The sequence below is a fragment of the Camelus dromedarius genome, chromosome 4 (genome assembly GCF_036321535.1).
Source record: "Camelus dromedarius isolate mCamDro1 chromosome 4, mCamDro1.pat, whole genome shotgun sequence".
NCBI lineage: Eukaryota > Metazoa > Chordata > Mammalia > Artiodactyla > Camelidae > Camelus > Camelus dromedarius.
Window position 1 is genome coordinate 46570773 of NC_087439.1, and position 15834 is coordinate 46586606.

A 15834-nucleotide genomic window follows, 5' to 3' on the forward strand; every position below is an offset into this window, starting at 1 on the left:
TCTTCTCTTACTCTGCCAGGACAGAACTTTAATCAATGGAAGTCAGTGAAGCATTAATAGTGGACTGCATGGATCATGTCTCATACTCTTGTCTTAAACTGTTACCTGTATCTTGTGTTTGTTACCTGTGTTTGCCAGGCCACAACCATCTGGGGCTTTCATGGAAAAGTAGCCATCAGTATTGTATTTCTCAGGCTCTGTCCTCGCCTGCTGAGGCAGGCCCTTCAGCCTCCCTTGAGGTCACCCTTGTTGTTTTCAAGAGTCCCCAGGGTAGCCCATGTGTGGCCTGAGCACGGTCCCCTCCCTCCTGCACTGACTGGCCAGTGGTGAGGGCTCCTGCTGAGGCCCCTGATCTCAGAGAGCTCCAGGAAGTTGCTGCCACTGCAGCCCACCAAACCCCACTGCACTGGGGCCGCACTGAACAGAGGCTGCCCTGTCTTTTCTGTGCACACGTGGGAGTCCTTCAGTGGCTCACCTGAGCTGGCTCTCAGCTGAGTTTAGGGGAGTCCCTGATCTTCACCCCTCTGTTGTTCTTTGCTTCATGGGTCTAGAGCATTGAGGCTTTGCTCCCAGTGGCTCATGAATTTTTAGCTCGATAGCTCTTCCCATTTTACATGCTGTCCCCTTCTCCTAGAAGTCAGCTGGGAGCCCATGAGTTCTGATCTAGGGTACCATCACTGGTCTAATTATTCACTTAACTCTCTTTCCCTTAGGATGGGCTATTTCTAGGAGACCTCTGGTTGATAATATGGTGCACGCCGGCCCTGGCTACAGGTTTTGCCTCATTCCCCCACGGAACCCTTGCAATAACCTTGTGAAATCGGTACTTTCCCTGTGTCCAGGTGAGAAAGCTCAAGCCCAGAGGGGTGAAATAACTTGCTAAGTTTGCCCAGAAAATTAGTGGTGAAACCAGGCTTCTTGATTTATAGGCTAGTGCTTCTTCCTCAGATCAGTGGCTTTCTAGTCTCTCTTTTTTAAACTCCCAATATCCCTTTCTTCAAATGAAATCATTAAAGAGGCCCAACATGTGAAACAAATATAGCTAGAGCTGCTCTAGATGAAAATGGGGTGAACGTGGGGGTTTCTACAGCTCAGCTGCCCCTTCCCAAAGGGCAGCTGGGCCCTGAGCTTTGTCTGAGGAGGGACTTCTGAAACAGTGTTGCAGAGCACACGGTCTCACCCAGAACACAGATGAGCTCCATGTTCCATCAAAAAGACACATTTCCCATCAGGAGGGATGCATGCAAATTCACGTGTACGCAGGCCAGCCAGAAACACGGTTTTACGCAGTGGTGATTTATTCTTTATCCCTCTCCCCCTGCCACTTCTCCTGAATCCTATGTCCAGCGCTCTGTGTGTTTAAATCTCTCACTTATCCATTCTGCCCGACTAGCTCCTTTTGCTGAAATGCTTTCATCCTGGCAGGTGATCGCCACAAGCCTTCAAGGAGTGGTAAATTGAGATGGAGAAGTAATGAGAGGCCCCAAGGCTGCTTTAGGTGGTGTTTGTTCAATTTCACTCACTCTCCTGCTGAGCTTTAGGTTTTCCATTCAGGCTCAGGAGTGCCACGCCCGGGGCATTCCAGCTGAGCTGTCTGTAGCTGAGCCAGAGTTTGTAGAGAGCTGGAGAAACAATGTGCTGAAGAAGCAAGACCTCCGAGCTGTCATCCTGCTGGGAAGCACCCCAGGAGCCTCGGCCAGGCCTAGCTCAGCCGGGTGCTGAGGTGGTCTGCCCCGGGTGAGGGGAGTGAGCAACACCAACGCCCGCAGCTGCTCTCTCTCCGTCCCTGAGTTGGAAATGACTGCAGGATGAGCAAGCAACAAGGATGCAGGGTCTACTTGCCAGAGAGAGGTGTGTGTGAGCCACTGAGAATGACTCACGAGATCTCCACCTGAGGAAGGAATGTCGGCCCTTCCTGGGTATGCTTTAGCAGAGGCTCAGCTCCAGAAAGTCCTCCCCAGATGCCACACTGTGAAGTCCAGACTGTTCTTTTTTCCAGATAGGGAAAAACAAGACTGTAGGAGGGAAGCTGGATTCCCAAATGACATTTAGCAACACTTCCATGTTTCAGGTGAGGATTCTGGTTTACAATGGCTGTTGGCCCTGGAGAGACTGTTCCAAGACCTTGGCTCTTCCTGAAAACTGCACATTCCATGGCTGGTGGCTATTCCCACGGCCCCTTTCCAGATGGCAGCTCTGTGCCTTGATGAGTAACCGTAACACATTTCCATAGCAGTTTATAGTTCAAGAAGCACTTTCCCATATATATCAGACAAGGTTCAGTGCAGGTAAGAGAAACCGCTTTGGAGGTTTTAGAAGAAAGGGGTTTAATATGGAGAATCAGGTACTTACAAGGAGCAGGTTTCACACTGGGCTTCCATGAATGACTCCCAGAGCTGGATCCCAGAACTGGCCTACCCAGAGAATGTCTACTTCTGCTACAATCAGGAAGCCAGCCCCAGAAATGTTGGCCCTCAGAGTAGAATTTACTGTAATTTGTAGATCAGAACTGTTGGCTCCAGCTCCAGTTTTTATCTGAGTTAGCTGAATGCATACCTCATGCCCACACCTCTCCCTTCTTAACTTTCTAAATAAGTCTTATGCAAGGACATTGCTGCTGGGGGTTCTGGAAACTAGGCTTTAGCTTCCCAGCCTCTGCAGTACTGGGAAGCACACTAGAAATTGGAATGGACATTTTTCTGTATCTGCCATCCCATACTACTTCTCAATAGTCAGAGGAAGTCTGGAAGTGACAGGAGAAGGCAGTCTCATTGGCACTTGAGGAAAGGGGGCATGCTGATGGGGTAGAGAGAAACAGGGAGATGCAATGGTCAGGGACTGTGCTCTGAGCAAGTGAAGTTTATGTTGAGGTCTAAATGCAAGGGCTTAAACTAGATGAAGTGCTGAGCAGGAACAATATTCTAGGCAGGAACAGCATGCACAAAAGTTCTGAGACTAGAGGCAGCGTGATACAACCGCAACACTGAAAGGGAGGAGGTGTGCCTGTGGGGCAGGGAGAGGACAGCGGGAAATGAGGCTGGAGAGGCACCGGGGACAGACAAGCGAGCCCTGTAGGCCCATTAGGGGACTTCTCTTTGTCCTAAGAGCAATGGGAAGCCATTCAAGCATTTTATGGAGGGGGATTTTGGAGGTATGCGTGGGACACGATCATATTTAATTTTGAAAAGGTCGCTGGCTATAGTGTGTGTCCTAGTACCATGCCCTTATTCACCCACCACAGGCTACAATTTGCCACCAAACTATCACTCTCCTGTAGTACTAAAGGGGTTTATTTTTGCATCATCCTCATTCTTTCATTCCTGGCAACAGGAGAAAAACAACAGCAAGAAGAGGTCTACAAATCTGGGAAGGTATTTGTAGGGGTTTTACATTTGTATAAATAAAAGCCTTTGGGAGAAACCATTAATTTCCTTTGTAGCTGCTTTAGGATGTTGGGGAGGTGCATTCTGTGTGAGCTGTTTGAAATGTTTCTGCATATTGTTCTGCGGGTGGAGCTCAACAAGGTGTGGAAATGAATCAGGAGACCAGGCCTCTGATCCTCTAGAAATTGGCGGTGCTGGGCTACCTCGGCCCCCGTCAGGGATAGCTTGATGGAGGGTGGGTCTCCTCTCACTGACCAGCAACTTGGGGACTTAGCAGCACATGGTCAAGGCCTGTTTCAAAGAGATCAAAGATCAGAAATTTACAAAACTCTCAGATGTGACTGTACTGTAGAAAGATCACATGTTTTAAAAGAACTGGCCCCTGAGAGTCCAAGGACTAAACTGTCTCTGGAAACTTTTCTTCCTAGAAGAACCCAACTCTGTTGCCTTCCTCCAGCAAGCAGGCGTGTGGCACCCAGCAAGCAGGCAGCAGGCAGTCTCACCTCGGTGGAGACCTGGGCTCTGTGTCCCAGCTTCCTAACCAGGTTGTGAGCTCCTTGAAGGAAGGGACTGCTCCTTTATGAGACTTTGTATTCCTTACAACATTCATCTTGGTTGGTTTATGGTCTGAGCTGAAGAGATCCACAGATTTCAAGATTCTTGACTTTCTTTTGGTCATGGTGGCTGTGGTGTGGGTGTGTCATCAACCCTGGGCTAGGAACTTTTGCTTAGACTATACCCTCCACAGGACTTATCAGAAGTGACCCTCACTCTGATTCTCCCAAGCCTGTACATTGGGGGGTTGTCCACACTGGCCCTGAGGCCAGTGGCCAGGAACAGGAAGTGTGCTTTGTGAGGTTCCCCTGGGACCGTGAGTGGAAGCAGCTGCAGTCCTGCGGGCCCGGCCTCCCCCTCCTGCAGAGGTGTGCAGAGGCTTGTTGCTTGATGCTTGTTGCTTGCTCTGCTTTTCTTTTATTGGTTTCCCAGAGCAATTGCTAAGGTAGGGAGTCCTGAGTGGCTCATGTGCTGTCTGCCTTTCAAAGCCACCTGGGGAAGCACTGCATCATGGCATTCTGGTGTCTCTTCCTGTGACCACCCGGGTGTGTTGGGTTTGGTGCCCTGATACTTCTTTGCTCATTTGGAGCCCCTCCTAGTCATCTCTGCTTCTCCATCTATAGCTACCCAGTGGGAATAGAAACTCCAGAGAATCATTTCTATTTATATCTAGGGGATGCTTAAAGAAACAGATACCAAGAAGCCAAAGCATTACCCATTTTTCCCCACTAAAAATGGTAACCATGAGGACATATATATGTATGACTGAATCACTTTGCTGTACACCAGAAACTAGTATAACATTGTAAATCAACTATACTTTCAATAAAAAATGATAATGAAGCGATTAATGAAGTAAAACATTAGGGACAGGTAGTGCTGTCAGTACAGTCAAAGACATAGAGATGGAAAGTGGGAGGCTGGTGGTTACCAGGGCTGAGTGGGAGGGGAGAATGGAGGTTATTGTTTATTGGATATGGAGTTTCACCTTGGGGAGATGAAAAAATTCTACAGATGGATGGTGGTGATGGCTGTACAACAGTGTGAATACACTTAATGCCATTGAACAGTACACTTAAAAATAGTTAAAATTGTAAATTTTATGTAATGTATATTTTTCCACAATTAAAAAAACATTGTGGATAGATTTGTCTCACCAAGGAGACTCTAAATTTGTTGAGTTTTAGCTTGGGGTGTGTGTGTCAATGTATTTATATTAAAAGTAACCAGTTTCCTGAAAACACACAACCTGCTCTGGCCAAGAGGCTCTTTTCCTGTGCTTCTGTGCATCCTGAAACTGTCTCCACAGTGTGTTGGTCAGGAAGTGGGTGACTCATGGAGCGTTTATGACAGATCCCTGAGTCACTCACTCACACATACACACACACGCTCACACACAAACACACACACGAGTCACCTACCTCACAGGCTTCTAAGACAGGCAGTGATTTGTACGCTGCCGGAGAAATGTGCCTGGGGCAGGCGGGAGGCAGCCTGGTACCTGTTGTCAGGCACATTCCCAAGCGGCCTCTCCTGTGGCTTAGTAATGAACAGAAGCTGTGGCCACAGCTCCCAGCCCCAGGCCCAGCATTGCGTCTCTCTGTGTCTCTCTGTAAGGTCAACCTGGATGGTGGCAGCAGTGACAGCAGTTGGTAACAGAAGTGCTAGGTGCCCTCTGGCCAAGGTGGGCCGTGTCTGTTTCAGGGGCCTCCTCACACCGAGATGGGAGCGATGCTGGGTGTAGACACAGATTGGAGGGTGTGTGGTGGGGGCCACAGTCGGGTTAATCGCAGGGCTGGTCTGACATCTTCCTGGTGGTCATGGATCAGTTTGGGAGCTACTCAATTATGTAAAGAAATGGAAGGCTGAGCTGGATGTTAGGAGACCTGGGCTTAGACTTGGCTCTGCCACTAGCTAGTTTTGTTACCACGGTAAATCACTTAAGCCTTCCAGCCTCGGTTTACTCCTAGATCAGGACTGGCCGGCACACAGTCACGTTCCACCCATCCCTCCTGCGTCTGCAGCAGACACCACTCACTTCTCACAGCATTCTCCCCGAGCACATGGCGGCTCATGGTCCTTCCCAAACAGCCCTCTTGTACCTCCTTCAATGAACTGGAGTTAGCGTTTAAAATCCTGTTTGCCATCCTAAAGGGTAAATTTGTTAGTTTTCAATTCTTACTTCTTAGAATCACTTGAGTGTTTACAAAATACAGATGTCTGCTCTCTACCCATATGGGTGCAGATTTAATTGGTATGGGATGAGACCCAGGCATTGGTATATTTTAAAAGCTCGCCAGGATTGAGGCCACTGGTTAGATGATCACTGAAGCCCCTTCCAAGGCTCATATCCAATCACTCCATGAATAAATGTTGGCAGCAAGAAGGCAGACATGATTGGACCAGCTGGTCCATGTGCTGGTGGCAAGAGCATGAGGTTGAGAATCAGGAGCCCTGGTTCTTGCTTCTAGTGTTCACTTGTAATTCACTGTGCCCTTTGGCGAGTTACTTATTCTTTTTGAGCTTTAGATGCCACAGGTATAAACTGGGAATAATCATCTCTTGAGCTTCCTATTTTACCATATTTTAGGAGGATGAAATGGTAGAAGATATACGAGAAAAGTGCTATGTCAAGTGTTACATAAATTATTTCCTTTTAATAACCCAAGTGCTCCCAAATACTTTTTTTGAATTTTGAAATTAAAGTTTGAATCTATCCCTTAAGAGGATTTCAGGAAGATCAAGTGAGATAAAATACACAGTAGCATCCAGCATGATGACTGGCAGGTGTGTGATAAATGCTTGTTTAAGAATTTTGATGGAGATTACTGCAACAGTAAATCACAAACGGAGTTTCGTGTGCCTTCAAGGAAAGACGAGCTCATTTCTGTGGTTGCTTTGCTAGAACTGGTCCTTTATTTGATTTTCTAAGGTGAACAATTAGGAATGTTAAGGCCTGAAATAGTCTCCTTATAACATATGCAAACTCAGAGAAGTAAAAAGAGCGAAGTATGAAAGTCTTCCTTATCTCCCCCATCCCGCTACACCCCTCTCCAGAAATAATCACCAACAATGATTGAGATGTATTTGTTTGGGTCTCTTTCTATGCATTTGCATCACACACACACACGCACATATTAAAAAATCTTTTTCTAATAGAAATGGGATCTATATCATATTCTACTACATATTTGCTTCACAATGTGTTTTAGGGATCATTCCATGACTTCTGACAAGTAATTTAACTCTTCTTGCCTCAGTTTCCTCATCTGGATAATAATAAGACTACTGTAAGGATTGAAATAGTATTTGTAAAGCGCTGAAAACACTGTCTAGCACATTCCTGTGGTTAAGCTCACAGTAAATCTTATAGAAATATTTTTCATGAAATAAATGTTTATTATAGAACAGTCTCAAAATAAAAATTACTGATCTTTATTTGTGCTGCACTTAGGGCTAAGTGTAAAAAGAATACCCCACAAGTTAAGAGGCTATTTTGAAAGTATATACATCCCTTACCAACCTTTCATACTTTACACAATGAATGATGGGCACTGGGTCCAAGCTTGGGGACTTCAGTGATTTTGTCTTAGTGGCTATTCTGATCTCAGCCTTTTCATTCCACTTTTGCACCTCAGTTTCTCTATTAGAAAGCTAAATATGCAGTATTATCCACCAGGCAAGAGGTGCCCAGAAGAAATGGACTTGAAGTGGCTACAGCTTTTGGTAGTTTGTGACAGCCCAGAGTGTTCGCCTGCACAGCTGAGGAGCAGTAGGTCATGACCTTGTCTTTAACTTCCCTTCGGGCTTTGTTAGGGAAGGTACAACAGAGGAGAAGTTTTGGCATTTTGCCCCAAGAAGAATTTTGATCAAGGATAAACATATTCCAAGATGCCGTGAAGCTGAAGTCACATGAATGCTAAGTGATTTCTTGGCATCAAAAATCAATCTCTTTCATGTCAGTCCTAAAAAAAAAATAAACACTTTTACCTCCTTCAGTACTGGGAATAGCCAGGTTGGCTTCAGCTATTACAGCAAAAGCTTTTAAAATAATTACTTCTAGAATACTATAATATTAATGATTAGCTTTGTGTTAAAATTGAAGAGATAAGTAGTTAAATACTAGGAATAATAAACCTTGGAAGTGTCATTGTGTAATAAGTTTGCCCTTTACAAGTATCATTTTTCAATGATTTTGCTCGTGGTGAATCGTTCAGAAAAAATTGAATCCCTCACTAAGTAATCCTTTTTATACAATTTAGGTGAATTCTTAAAATGATCTTTGATTTTCATACATTATAGTCAGATCCTTCAAAACAACAGATTTTTTAAAAAGTAATTACACTCATTTATGGAGTACTTTCTGTGTGCTGGGCACTTGCACACATTTATTAACTGCAAACAGTCCGATGTAGTGGAAGTGATTGTCACTCCATCTTAGAGATGAAAAAACTGAGGCTTAGAGCAGTTAAGTAATTGGTCAAATGAACACAGCATGTAAATGGCAGGCCTGAGATTCAAAGCTGGTCTGCCGACTCAGGAACCGAAGTGTGTAACTGGTAACTGGTTGAGAGCTAGAGATGTCTGTTATAACAAGGCTTATTACTGCAGGAGTCTGGGTTTACTACAGGTCAGATCAACCCCTGCAACATCAGAGGTGTGTGTCCTCAAAGTGTGTGTGCACATGCATGTCTGTAAAAACATGAAAGGTAAGTGGGGTGAGGTAAGAAGAATGGGAATCTGGTAGCCTTAGAAAGTATACCTCTTTTGGAAGAAGCTCTCTCACAGTGACTGGCTTCTGCCTGGGCACAGATGGACCTGTAGAGGTTGGAGGCAGCTGGCAACTTCCCTCTGAAGAGGCTGGGGGACTGGAGGCCCCTGGGAAGAGCATACCTGTAGGTTGGGAATTAAATTAGGGTAAGGGAATTGAAAATTGAAAATTCTGCTTGGTGGCTCAGAACTTAAACTTTACTCCACTGCTTCCTGCTCTTTTTTCCCTTTTCAAACACACACACACACACACGCGCGCGCGTGCACGCACACTTGAGAGTTAATTGCAGACACACAAAAACTTCACCCCTTCAGCATATGTCTCCTAAAAGCAAAGTCATTCTCCTACCATCTCTTACAATGGTCACATCCAGGAGTTCAACACTGATCGCTGATAAAGGACTGTTACCCAATATACAGTCTAAATTGAAATTTCCCAATTGTCCCAATAATGTTCTTTATAGAATCTGTAAAAAAATTCTGATCAGGATCCAGTCAAGGCTTGTGCATTGCATTCATTGTCAGGTCTCCTTAGCATCCTTTCATCTGGAACGGTTCCTCAACATTTCCTCCGCCACCCCATTCTTTATGTCATTGATGCTTTTGAAGTGTCCAAGTGAGTTGTTTTGCAGAGTGTCTCTCAATTTGGCTTCCGTTGACTGTTTTCTAATGATTAAATTCACAAGACCTAGTTGATAAAGTCAAGTGTCTCAACTGGTATTTTTTATATTACATTCATGTATTACCTATATATACATGCAAGTATCAATATATAAATATTATATTATGAAAGTCATATAATCACATGACTGGAGAATTTAAATGGCTTTAAAAAGTACACAATAACAAATGAAGTTCCCCTGGCCCAGTCCCTTTCCCTAAGAGAATACTGTTGACAAGTTTCTGTTTCTATCCTGAAAAACATGTATGTGTACACCGTCATATGTGTGTTCATGTTTGTATGTGCCTTTTTATTTACACAAAAGGAGTCGTGCAATCAAAGACTGAGATCCTTGAACCACCTTTGTGTTTCAGTGACAGAAAATTCCAGGGTGAAATGAATCCTTCGATTGTTCCTGGTTTGAAGAGAACCTCCATGGGACTGCTTTCCAGCCCCTGTGTGAGAAGCCCCGGTGGGCTTGCACCGAGACGGCAACATTTTGATGTTTAATACAGACCAAGGTCAGTGTACACAGTAGTTGCCCACCTAATCAAGTCGTTCCCTTATGGGGTTGATTGGGAAAAATTGGTGGTTGATTAGTTCAGGGAAGCTTTTAACAAGGCTGAGCTCACAGGAATGAAGCCTCTGCTAAAGATGATGGTTAGCATAGCTTTTTTTTTTTTTTTAAGGATTCAGATATGCTCCCTGGAAGGGGTGTTTTCATGTTTTAATTTATTATTTTATTTATTTTCCAGTTTTATTGAGATATAATTGACATACAGCACTGTATATGGTTAAGGTGTAGAGCCGAATGACTTGCCTTACACACACCATGCCATGGCAAGTTTAGTGAACATCCGTCATCTCATATACATACAGAATTGGAGAAATAGAAAGGAAGTTTCTTCCTTGTGGTAAGAGTTCTTAGGATTTACTCTCTTAACAACTTTCATATATAACATACAGCAGTGTTAATTATGCTTACCAGGTTGTACATTACATCCTCAATACTTACTTATTTTATAACTGGAATTTTGTACCTTTGATCACCTTAATCCAATTCTCCCTCCCCCTACCCCCTGCCTCTGGTAACCATAAATCTGATTTCTTTTTCTATGAGTTTGTTTTTGACATATGATTGACCTATAACACTGTGTTGGTTCCTGGTGCCCAAAACAGTGATTTGATATTTCTATACATCACAACCTAATCGCCACGGTAAGTCTAGGTACCATCTGTCACCAGGATGTCTTCTTCTTTGTTTGTTTAAGTCAGGCTCTGTTTTAAAAAATGTGGTAAAATCCACATAACATTTACCATCAATGATATTTAGTACATTCACAAGGTAGTGCAACCATCCTACTACCTAGTTCCTAGACGTTTTCATCACCCCGAAGGAAGCCTGTCCTCACTAGCAGTCACTCGCTCTTTCCCTCTCTCCGCTGTCCCTGGTAACCCTGCGTCTGCTGTCTGGCTCTGTGGATGTGCCCATTCTGGGCATTTCACACAGGTGCAGTCACACAGTGTATAGTCTTTCAAGGTTTCTTTCACTTAGTGTGATGTTTCCAAGCTCCATCCATGTTGTTATGTGTGTCAGTACTTCATTCCTTTTTAGGACTGGATAGCATTCGTTGTATGGATGACTGTATTTTACAAATTCATATATCAGTTGATGGCCTGTTTTTAAATATCACTGTAAACTTTGGATTGAAGGGACCCTTATGTGTGGGACTTTTACACACTGTAAAAACCATGTGCTATGCTGCTGATCTTCTTAGGTCAGGAGTTTAATACGCCAAGTAAATTGTTTTAAAATTCATCAGGTCCCTGCCAACTAACAGCTGATAGTCTCTGAGAGGTAAAAAGCTAGAAGGACTTCTTGACCAGAAATAGAGGCTTTTAGTGTTTGTGACAACCGTACCTGCCTTTTCCCCCCACCAACCCTTTTATTGCAGCCCCTGTTGGGTGGCAGGCCCTGAGACCGCTGAGCTACTCACATAATTGCCCCAATCATGAGTCAGATGGAACTGAGCAGTCATTCCTTGCAGGGTGGTTTAGGGATGGGGCAGCCACAAGCACCTCGGTTGATGCCAGCTCCCTAGTCACCACCGACAACTGCTTCCCTTGCTTCTTGTCTGTTCATCACATGAAAAACCCCAGGACACATCCTCCCTTTAAACAAAAGATTTCCGATTTTCTGCTGTTAATAACATCCCGCCTGCTGTTTGCTCCAACCAGAATCTATACTGCAATCGCGCGCCCGTGTGTGTGTGCGTGTGCGTGTGCGTGTGCGTGTGCGTGTGCGTGTGTGTGTGTGTGTCTGTGTCTAGGATCACCTAGACAGGGATTAGCAAGAAACTCCTTAGGAATTCATTTGATGGCTAATGATGGAAAATCCCAGGATTTAAAAGGACCAGCAAAAAAAAAAAGAAAATGCCTGACTTGCTTTCCATACAGATGCAAAATCTCCACCTTCCCTATAATTAAAATCTGGAGATCCACAGAGGGTAAGGAGAGTAGGAAACATGGGGCCCTGAGAGCAGGAAAAGAACATCAAATTGCTGACCCCTGGGCAGCACCAAGCATTGTTTAAGAGGTGAGATCTGATGAGGAATAGCCGATTTCCCCTCTCCCCCTCCCAGTTTCTCTCAGCCTTTTCCATACTTAGCATTTTAAAGACTCCAGCAAGAAAGGGCATCCTGCCAGGAGCAAACCCGCATCCTGAAGGACGGCTCCAAGGCCTGCTTCCATGCTTCCTAAGGTGCTGATCCCGCCGCTTCACAGGGAGTCCTTCTCCCCCAGCCCTGAGGCCTCCTCACCCACCCCCGTTTCTCTCTTCTATCCGCCCCTTCTTTTCTTTTCAAGCCCCTCTCAGAATCCTGACAGTCACATCCCTCCCTGGTTATGGTCTTGCCCCAGAGGTCGGGCTTGCTTTCTTCATGGGCCACAGCTGCCCATGACCGAAACACCAAGCCCCTGTCAGCTGTCCTTCTAAGGCCTCTCCGCCTGGGCCAGCCAGTGCAGCAGGAGGGAAGTATTTTGCTGATCACGTAACTTCAGCTTTGAAGGCGCTGGCACATTGAAAACAAACACAACAGGCTTTCCTACAGCATGTTTTGAGATCCACTTGGGAATTTGGGTGGGGTTGGAAGAAACCAAGTGTCTGGCCTATCCCAGGGGCTATTAGTCACCCAAATTATGTTCAGGATTTTAAAAATATTAGACAAGTTTGTACATGGTAGAAACTCTCAGAATGGCCACTCCTCGTCGAAGCTTGAGGTTTTGAAATTCTGATCTGCCTTCTCAAAGAATTTGTTTTTCCAAAGTAAAAAGACCAATGGAGAAGGATCCTGGGTACTTACAGAATACAACCTTACCAAAGGGTATTAACAGTTAAAAAAAAAAAAAAAGGAAGAGGGGCATGAAAAGGTAGGTATGGATGAAATAGGTACAAACCCCAGAGGTGCTCTCTGCGCTAAACCTGTGCCATCTGCGGCTGGGCTGCTGAGTGCTACCCTGGTCCCTGCACGTCAGGAGAGACTGAGAAAAATTGCGGAAACAGGGTAAACACTGAGACCAAAGGGGCTTCAGGATGTACAAAAGCCACTGTATTATTACCATCTCGGGCTCTTAAAAGCTTGGGCCTCTTCGTGGAATAGCTCAAAGGCCTCATTAGAGGGCTGGGGAGCAAGTCAGAGATGCCTTAAGGGCCCAGCAAGGTGTTTGGTCACCAGATTCCAAAGTCTCAAAAACAAGGAAGTCCTGATGGGACTAGCTTTAGCCAGTTAAAAGACGTTTCTGCATAAGGGACTACTAAAATGTAAAGGAATTATCCCAAATAATTTTCAGGTTGTAAAAGGAAAACATCCAACCATGGGTGATAGATCTCTCTCCTCTAAGGATGAGAGTATAAGGAAAAGTGGCTGTTATATTTAAAAACACACAAAAAAGCCTACATCCTCTGAAGTTAGCATTGAGAAATGACTTTGGGCATTGACCCCACCCTGCAACTAATGCTTACATTCCTCTAGAGGCGTCCAGTATGGAAACCACTGGCCACATGTGGCTATTAAACATTTGAAATTTATATTTATCAATTATTCCCAATTATTCTTAAAGGAAGTTTTTTAAAAAAAGAAACGTAGGTAGTTTAATTTGAGATGCATATGAAATATACACTGGATTTCAAAGACAGCATGAAAAAAAGAATGTACAATATCTCATCAGTAATTTTTTCATATGGTTATATTAAGGTGATAATATTTTAGATACACTGGGCCGAATGAAATGTATTAAGATTAACTTCACCTTTTACTTATTTTACTGTGGCTACTAGAAAATGTAAACATTACGTGTGTGGCTTACAATTGTGGCTCACATTCTGTTTTGGCTGGAGAGCCTTGCTTTAGAGTCCTCTGCTAATAATCATGGTCGTGATCATGCTTAACAGGGACGCTCCCGCTCCATTCGCGCTGGCCCGAGCACGTACAGGGCTGACCTGTGGCATGGCTGCGATGTGCCAAAGTCAACGTACCGGAGGTCAGGGCACACCACCAGAGCAGAAACACAGACAATCTTATGGATGAAATAAGGTTTTTAAGCCTGCCTTTCTGAAGCTGCTATAATTGAGACCCGACCTGAGGGCTTCTAATAATAGTAGGTATCTAATAGTAGTGTTGGGTTCATTTGTTTAAGGCACTTAGAACAGCTCCCACAAAAAATGCTTGAAAAACATTCGCTATTATTCACCCTTTTCTTGTGTGAAACTGAACTTCTTTAAATAAATGGGTTTCCCTGACACCGATAAGTTTTGGACATGGTCTGTGGTTCCCTGTGCCACTCTCTCAGTGTCTGGGACGGATTTGATTTCGGGGGCATTTACTGAAGTGCTGGATGTAGTTTCCCCGCCTTCGTCCCCCAGCATCCTGCCTGGGCTCCTTGTTTCTTTTTGCTCTGGACATCTTGGTCACGGTGTCTGTTATGCTTTGGATCTGCCACACCACTGCAGCCCCTGCTTATTCACGTTTAATCGGGGTAACTTACAAAGGAATTTGGTTTTGAGCTAGCTGCTAGTCACTAGGTAATGTGGATCTCAAGCTGTTCGGCTGCTGTTTGGATCATCTAAATCAGTGGCTCTGAGCAAGGGGAAAACTTCAACACTGCTTGGGCGCATTTTCAAAGGACATATTCTTGGGGCCCATTCTTAGAAATTCTGGTTTAGTGGGTCTGAGATGGGGCCTTGGCATTTGTGCTTTTAAAAAGCTCCCAAAGTGATTCAGCTGAATACTCCTGATTGAGAACCACTAGCTAGATAGTAGCAGGAACATTCTCCAACTGTCAGTTTGGGTGTTAACTAATTAATTTATTTGATGTCAAGATTAGATGGCTGATGTTTTAGTTCACATTTCACAGTTATCCGTTTGTAGACAAACATGTGTCTGTGTCTGCGTGTGTGTGCGCATATGCTTTTTGTATTGAACATTCTCAGCGTAATTGTCTGGCACAGAGCAAGTTCTGATGAAACGATTGCTGAATTGATGACTACGCATATTGATACATATTTGTAGAGAAAATATCTTTAAAATGTGTTTCATGAAATGTTTTTTGAGGTATCTTTAACATATCTTTGAAAATGTGCTGAAGGTTTCCATCAAGTTCCTTGTGCTTTACATAAATGAGAAATAAGCTTCAAAAGAATCTGGCAGGTGGCCCTGTGGAGAAGGCCGACTTCAGAACTGTCTCTGCACAGAAGCCGTGGAAGGCGTCGCTCGGTTGTTTTTGAACACAGGAGGGGTGCAGCGGCAGGAGGGGCCTTTGTAGACACCCAGCTTCACACTGCTGCAGTTACTTGCTGCTTCCTGTCTAAAGAAGGCAGCACAATAGACTGAGACTGTCTGCTGTTTGCACCCTCACGGGCGGTGTTGAAGATGATGGAGATTCAAGAGGCAAAGCCGATGTCAGATGTGCCCCCGGGAGCCTGGTCTACGGGAAACCATTGGCTCCAGGAATGATGTTCACAGGGCAGCTGACCCCGTGGGGCTCCCCAGGCAGGGCTGCACCTGTGACTGCAAACGCAGCTGTTGGCCTCTTCACCGGCTCACTTCCCCTGCCCTGGAGACCTCCAACCCCGGATGTTCCTTGGTGGTTAGGTCTCATGTTTCCTCAGGCCCCTCTGTGCTACCCCTGCACCCCACCCACCCTCCCATTTCTTAGATTTTTAGAGAAGAAACAACCCACAAACCTATCTAAAAACAATTCAACTGATGCGGAATTCTAAAAATGACTGAAGAATAACATTTATGGGGTCTGATTCTGGGTCCAAAGCTGTGCTCTCAAGGGCCCTGTGGGGAATCCACGCCCACATAGGTTGGCTAGTTGCATCTATTTGTTCACATTAGATGGTGGTTTTAGTTTGTTTTTAATTTAGCAAGAATTTGTTGAGTGGCATTCCACTTTCACCAGCCC

The 15834-nt window shown here is 44.8% G+C and overlaps 1 long non-coding RNA gene across 1 annotated transcript in view; it reads left to right on the top strand.

Annotated features, from left to right (window-relative positions):
• The first annotated feature begins 9754 nt into the window (after window positions 1-9754).
• LOC135321215 (uncharacterized) overlaps window positions 9755-15834 on the top strand; it is a 71596-nt gene continuing 65516 nt past the window's right edge. Inside the window, exon 1 of the long non-coding RNA XR_010380780.1 lies at window positions 9755-9890. This is a non-coding gene — a long non-coding RNA (uncharacterized LOC135321215). The remainder of the gene's footprint in view (window positions 9891-15834) is intronic.